Raw genomic sequence first — 7593 nt, forward strand, 5'->3', positions numbered from 1 at the left:
GGCAGAGGGGAATACTCCTTCACAAACGTGAGGAGTATCCTGTCTGCTGTATCCAATTATATCCTATTGCATCGTAATTTGCTGGACCGGATATCCGTCCGTTTGTGACATTCCATCCGCAGAGATGTATATCACGCCCATAATCTCCCTGTTTCATTGTTAGATTTCCAAGATGTTGAATATTGTGAGCCATTGCCTCCTTTCAGCTTCTAGTACACATTTACGTGCGTATACAGAACACTCTGTTAGGTGAAACTGCTCACGGTATGGGTGAGATCTTTTGAGTGCATGGATTTTTTTTTGTGTCTGTAAGTGCTGGCTTGGGAGATATTTACAGTAAGCGCTGTAGTCAAAGATACCGCAAGCGTTTTTTCACAGATACCGAAAACTCGTATCATAGCGAAGAGCAATGCACTTCTCATTCTTCCATGCAGCAGTTACAACACTACAAGCTTCCTTAACAGACATAGTTAACAGCCAGCAGTGCCGCAAGCTTCTCTTGCATGCCCATAACTGATACAGCACAGGCAATAGCTGCAAAAGAAGTGGTGTTATCACAAAAGGCAAAACAAGCACAACAGGGGAAGCAGCACTGTAAACTTCCCTCGCAAACAGCGAATAGGCACAGTACAAGTAGGGCTTCTCCACTTTGACAAACAGGACAGGGACATCACACGCAAAAGCAACAAACAGGCATTGGCAAAAGCAAACATGTCTTTCAATGGTATCCAGCTTTTCGGCTTTGGCAATGCTTCTTCTGTTTTGTCATCATTTTTTAAAAACTTATTCTTGAAGGAGTTGCCAAGCACTCGTCAAATTTTTTTTTTTTCAAATAGTTAAAACGATAAATATGTTTTTGGTCTAAAAAAGCAAACTTTGCTATAGTAGTCCTGGCACTGAATTAAAAAACGAATCTATGTGTGCAGGCTACTTGTAAAAGATCAGGTTGCCATCAGAGTGAATTCAGCCAATGGCTGAAGGGAGTTCACCCATTTGCCCGTGCTGCAGTCCACAGTCTGTAGGAGAGAAACCTGACTACACTCAACAGACAAATCCTTAAAGAGGGGTGGGGGTGGCTATACATAAGTATATTACGTACATTTAGAGGCATATTTATACTCCGTTTGCGCCGAAATTGCGTCGTTTTTTTTGACGCAATTTCGACGCAAAACTACCTCCATATTTATACTTTGGCGTTAGACGCGTCTAGCGCCAAAGTCCATGGAGTTAGCGTCATTTTTTAGCGTGGACACCTACTTTGCGTTAATTATATGCAAGGTAGGCGTTCCCGTCTAAAAAATCGACTCCGAGGCATGTGCGTGGGATTTATACTCCCGGGCAAAAATCACGCCTGGGAGTGGGTGGGTCTAAAAAACCTGCATTAGCGCCGGATTTTAACGCCTGGGTCAGGGCAGGCGTTAAGGGACCTGTGGGCTCAGAATGAGCCCAGAGGTGCCCCCCCCATGCCCCCAGGGACACCCCCTGTCACCCATGCCAACCCCAGGAGGACACCCAAGGCAGGAGGGACCCATCCCAGGGACATTAAGGTAAGTTCAGGTAAGTATTTTTTTTAAAACAAATTGTGGCATAGGGGGGCCTGATTTGTGCCCCCCTACATGCCACTATGCCCAATGACCATGCCCAGGGGACAGAAGTCCCCTGGGCATGGCCATTGGGCAAGGGGGCATGAGTCCTGTCTTTGCTAAGACAGGAGTCATTTCAATGGGGGTTGGGAGTGAAAAAAAATGGCGCAAATCGGGTTGAGGCGATTTTGTTGCCTCAGCCTGACTTGCACCATTTGTGGACGCCCATACGGCATTTTCCCCCTACGCCGGCGCTGCCTGGTGTACGTCGTTTTTTTTAACGCACACCAGACTGCGCCGGCGGCTAACGCCGGCTAACGTCATTCAATAAATACGGCGCCCGCATGGCGCTTCAGAATGGCGTTAGCCGGTGCTAATTTTTTTGACGCAAAACTGCGTTAGTGCAGTTTTGCGTCGAAAAGTATAAATATGGGCCTTAGTGTTAGCAAAATCAAAAAGGTTTTAGCTAATGCTAGACCTAAACAATGAGAGTTTTTATGTAACAATGACGTCCAGTAGCTGGTTGCTATTTTGGAGCAGCCATCTTGAAATCACACCATCCTCTTGATGGCTGTTACCTAAAGTTGAAATTTTAAAAACATAGCTACGAAGTATCTATGCCACAAACTGAATTTACGTCTTGTTTATGATTGATATCTACATCTTAGAACCATTTCCTTTGTCTCCCGTGCCATAATCTCTCTTGTCATTCACCACCCCATGAATTCTCATCCCCTTAGACGGCTTTGTCGTTCCTGTGACCAGTGTTCTGTGGAATATCACAGCTCCCCTCCCAGCCTCCCAGATTGTTCCTTCTTTCTTGCTTTCTTTTTCTCCCTTTCTCCTCTCTTTACCTCTCACACACACACTGTCGTTTGCCCTCTCTCTCCATGTCTCACACAAACTCGGTGGTTCGCCGTCTGTGTTTGATTGTGCGGATGGGTACTGCTGAACCAGGGACTGCAAGCCAGGGAATTGCAGGCAGCAGAGTGGAAGGTGAAGGAGATGTGCAGAGAGTTGAATAGCATATTAGACATGTCTAACTGGCACAAGGTGCAACCCTCTGAGTTGTTTCCATGTAAAGGAAATCTCACATGCATGTTCCTTTCAGAGTGGAGCACCTCTTGAAGCTGTGATGAGCAACAGCTACTAACTCATAGAGTGGTTCAAAATGTACTTTAGTGGACGTAAGGTCAGTTCAATGACATACATTTAAGGAAAAACATGAGGACTTCTTTTGCAAATAACACAGGGCCATAGTTTAAATTGGTTCAGCAGGTGAGTGGTGCCGGTCCCGGAGGCCTGAGGAGCCTACTGAACCCTGATTATTGCAGTATTTTAACATTCAGTGGATAATTTCCATCCTTGCCCTTGGGCCCTGAATACGCAGCTGGTACTTTCAAATGCTTTGCCTTTAAACCTCTTAACTGGGTAATACCACACCCCAGAGGATATTCTCTTCCTTGTTGCTTTCTTTCTTGGTAATCTCTCATTGCAAGTTGTCTGTTATAATACCCTGACACTCCCAACTCTGGAATCATCATTAACAGGGGCTCCAGTAATTGTCAGGCTCTCATTGCAGGTGGCCCCTTATAATCCTTGGAATTTTCCCCACTCCGGATTTGCCATTATCAGGGGTGCTATAATTTTGCACTGGAGAAATATTGGGGATTATTAATTTTTTGGGAGTAACCTGAGGAAATTGGATTAACATGCCAATTTCCTTGTGATTTTCTCAGTATTCCTACCAAAGAAGATGAAATATTCAAACAGAATACCACTCACATTGATGTCTCTACTAAAGGCGTAATTCTGTGGGCCACCCTGAGGATATGGATTAGTCATAGCAGCCCACACACTTCTAGATTGAAATTCGAATGCCTATAAGAAATGATGGCTCACATGATGGGCGGCCCAGAGCAGTGTCTATAGGGGATACTGCTCAGTGCCTTTTTTCGTTTCACAGTTTCTGAGGCCAAGGAAAGTGTTGTATCTGCAAATTCGGGCACGTCCTCCTCCCCTTAATTTACACATCAGCCTCAGGGGATGGGGTCCTAGGACCTCAGGGAAGCTCAGGAAGGGGGATGGCATGCCCTGGTTCCCAATAAAGTACAATGTGCAGCCCCTTGGGTCCTGGCACCCTGGGGTTTTGTGTTTTAAAGCACAGAAGCCCATGTTTATTTTTTAAATTTTACCATGGTTTGAGAACCCACCACAAATTTGCAGTAACATTAAAAAAAGAAACGTTTTTGGCCCCGGGGGATCCCACTGGGATCAACACATCAGGCCTAGGTGGGCAGTGTATCCCAACCTTGCCCCCTTATATCTTTTTCAAACCTTTTTCCAGGAGTAGGGACTCCTTCCTCAAGGCCTAAAATGGCTGTTCTGACATCCTTGTTGACATCGTGGCAGCTAATCAGATCTTATCTCAAGATCTATCAGCTCTGGTCATCCTCTGCGCCATGAAATATCTACTTTTTTAACCTTGATTTTTCAAAAACTACTGAACAGAATTGCACCACATCACAAGAAGCACACATTCTGAATAAAAATATTATTAGCAAATTTTGTGTAATCCTGCACAGCCGTTTTGTTGTAGCTGTGTTTAATTTGTGTTAGAAATTGGGTCTCTTGTTTGCAGTGGTTTGCACCCTGTCCAAGCAGGGACCCTCACTGTAGTCAGGGTATGGGAGCCACACAGCAAAGGTAACCCCTGCTCACCCCCTTGGTAGCTTGGCTCAAACAGTCAGGCTTATCTCATAGGCAGTGTGTAAAGCACTTGTAATTGTAATTGTATTTATATAGTGCTAACTACCCCTGACGAGGCATCAAAGTATTTTTCAGTGAGTAGCACGCTACTCCGGAACCCAAGAGGAATTAGTGGTGGATTAGTATAGGGAAATATGAGTGCAGTATTAGTATTATTATGAGTTAATTTAGGAGGAGGATATGTGAGTTTTTTAGTTGAATTGACTAGTGTAATGGAGAGATAGACGAGAGAAGAATCCAGAAGTGTTAATTGGGAGTTTATAGTAATAGGATGAGGCTTGGGGTGAGTAAAGGAGAGATGTGGGAGGGAAGAGTCTGTGGAAAGGGTTAGGGAGATCATAGTAGCAGGAGGGGTTTTGGATGAGTCAAAGGTGAGATAAATGAGGGAGAATTTAGTAGGGTTGCTTGGGAGATCATGGTAGTAAACTGAGGTTTGGGGTCAGCTAGATGTGGTATGGGGGAAAGAGCTTGGGCAGGTTTACTTTGGAGAAGAAAGTAGTAGAATGGGTTTGGGATGAGTCAGAGTGGGGATGGAAGATAGGCTGATAGAGACGTAGGGTGATGAGACAGAGTAAAGCTTACAAGAGAGTACATTTGCATTATTTCTCTATTATTTTATATATACATATATACAGATATATATATATATATATACATATATATATATATATATACACATATATATCATCTTTTTCTTTTAATTTTTCTTTCTTTATTTACAATAAAAAAAATATTAAATTATTTATAATTTAGATTTTATTTATAGATTTTATTTGATTTATTTTTATTTACTTTTTTCTCTAGTACAGTAGGACTAGAGTAATAAATACATAGATATGTAAATACATATTAATGGAATATATCTGCAAGGAATATAATAATGGGTATGATAATATGAGAAGAAAAGTAGTATTGGCTAAACACAGCCTTTCAAGATTTGTAATATTTGAAGTTAATTAATGAATGTACTTTTCTAACATTCATTTATCATTCCTCAAATTTTGAATAGCAAAATGCTTATGATAATAAAACATTTGATCTTTGATATAAAAACGAAAGCAGGGATTCATAAGTATCTAATATAACAGCTTCTCTAGGAGCTATGCAATGAACTATGAACATGTTAAGCATAGAATAATATACACATATACATGTATATACACACACATATATACATACACACATGCACACACACACATACATACACACACAAACACATATTTAACCATGAGTAAATATATATTTGTTAAAAAGGCGTAAAGAGTATGTGTATAATTTATTATTTTGAAATAGTAAAGATACACATTCCTTAAAGAACTATACGTATCTAGGATATACACATAATCAGATTATAAATATTTATCAACACAGGCATATGCAGTCCATTGCTGTTTCTATATGGTGATGTGAAGGAAAGAGCCAAATCTTGAGTAGTCTTCTGAAGACAAGATAGTTATCCGTGGATTGTTTATTTGGGGGTAATTAATTCCATAGTTTGGCTGCTTGAACGGAGAAGGAAGTACTACCTATTGTCTTTTTCTTGTATGGTGGTGTTCTAAGGCAGGGTGCCAATCTTGAGGAGAGGTTACTTTGTTGAACGTATTTGGTTATTTTGTTTCTGATGAAAAGTGGTCCTGTTCCATGTATAGCTTTGTGAGTGATACAAAGCAGCTTGAAGGTGGATCTTCTGGCAACAGGTAACCAGTGTAGTGCTGTTAAGGCAGGGGAGATGGAGGCTTCTGGCTTACATGTAAGAGTAGCCTGGCAGCTGAGTTCTTAATACGTTGTAGTGTTTTCATAATAGATAGAGATGAATCATGGTAGATGCCATTGGCATAAACCAGTTTGGATAGTACAAGAGAGATAGTAGTCTGCACCTTGTGTGGAAATCCGAGGTGGGGGGAGATGCAGCGCAGAGTCTTCAAGGCGATGAAGCTTGATTGTGCTAATTTGTCCACTTGGGCATTCATTGTTAACTTGGAGTCCATGGTAATTCCAATGTTTTTAACTTCCTTGGATACTTGAAGAGGTGGTCCGAGATTGTCAGGCCAGGAACACAGTGGGTCATAATTTTTCCAGCCGTCCCATGTGAGTATTTCCGTTTTGGAAGCATTTCGTTTGAGATGGCTCCAAGTCATCCACTGATCAATGGCTCTGAGGCAACTGAATATCTGTGAGTTTTCAATAACTTTGGGGCATTCCAATTTAAACAGTATTTGTGTGTCATCTCCATACAGTAGTTGTAGCATGTGAGTTGAAAATCATTGATCAATTCTGATAGTGACATCAACTAGATGAGATGATTGATCCTTGAGGGGACCCCTGCTTTTGTGAGGTAGGGTTTGGACTAGAAGGGGGGAGAATAGATAATATTAGTTCTGGTTTGAAGGTAGGATATAAAGCAGACAAGAGCAGTCCCTTTGTGGAGTCTTTGAATTAGGGTGTTGTTTTGCTTTCCTTCTCTTATCTTATGACCGAGCTTACCAAACTTCTCTGGAATGCACTTCTTAGTTTAAAGAAGACATTTATTGTTATAATTACTTCACCACGAGGTTCCTGAAAGGTGAGATTAGTAGGTTGGAAGCACACGTTTAAAAGTAGTCAGAGCAATGAAAGCAAAATTTATCAAAGTACTTCTCAGTTGCAATGTACACAGCAAATACATGTGATTATATTATAGCAGAACTTCACAGCAAAGAATAAAAGTCAAAATTGCATCACCGAAGGGCCTATCACTGCTTGTCATCCTTCTCCTATCCTCAAGTTGATGACTCTGGTTCAACTGCGAGAAAGAGACTTCCCACCCAAACGGGAGACAGGCAACTGACGTCCGCTCCTGTCTGAAGTCCTGAAAGATCTCTCCCTGCTGCTGCCTAGGGCCAACGTTACCAAAACGCGCCCCTTCCTATCAGACTCGGGAAATGAGAACAAGCCATTGGAGACTGGCCAGATCTCCTAGGCCCCTCCTCTTTCCAAGGCTGCGAAGAAAGGAAAAACTAAATATACGCTCTCCTATCACGTTAGGGTTCGTGTGAATTCAATTTGAAAAACACAGCTTGGTCTACCATGTGGAAAAACACAGCTTGGAAAAGCACAGCTCATCTGCAATGTCTCACCTGCAATGTCTAACTCCACGTTAAAGCCAACAGGCAGCTAAACTGAATACAGAATGTAATGTCTAATGCCATGTTAAAGCCAATAGGCAGCTGAACTACATACCAAATGGAATGTCTAATGCCAT

The sequence above is a fragment of the Pleurodeles waltl genome, chromosome 9 (assembly GCF_031143425.1).
Source record: "Pleurodeles waltl isolate 20211129_DDA chromosome 9, aPleWal1.hap1.20221129, whole genome shotgun sequence".
Lineage (NCBI taxonomy): Eukaryota > Metazoa > Chordata > Amphibia > Caudata > Salamandridae > Pleurodeles > Pleurodeles waltl.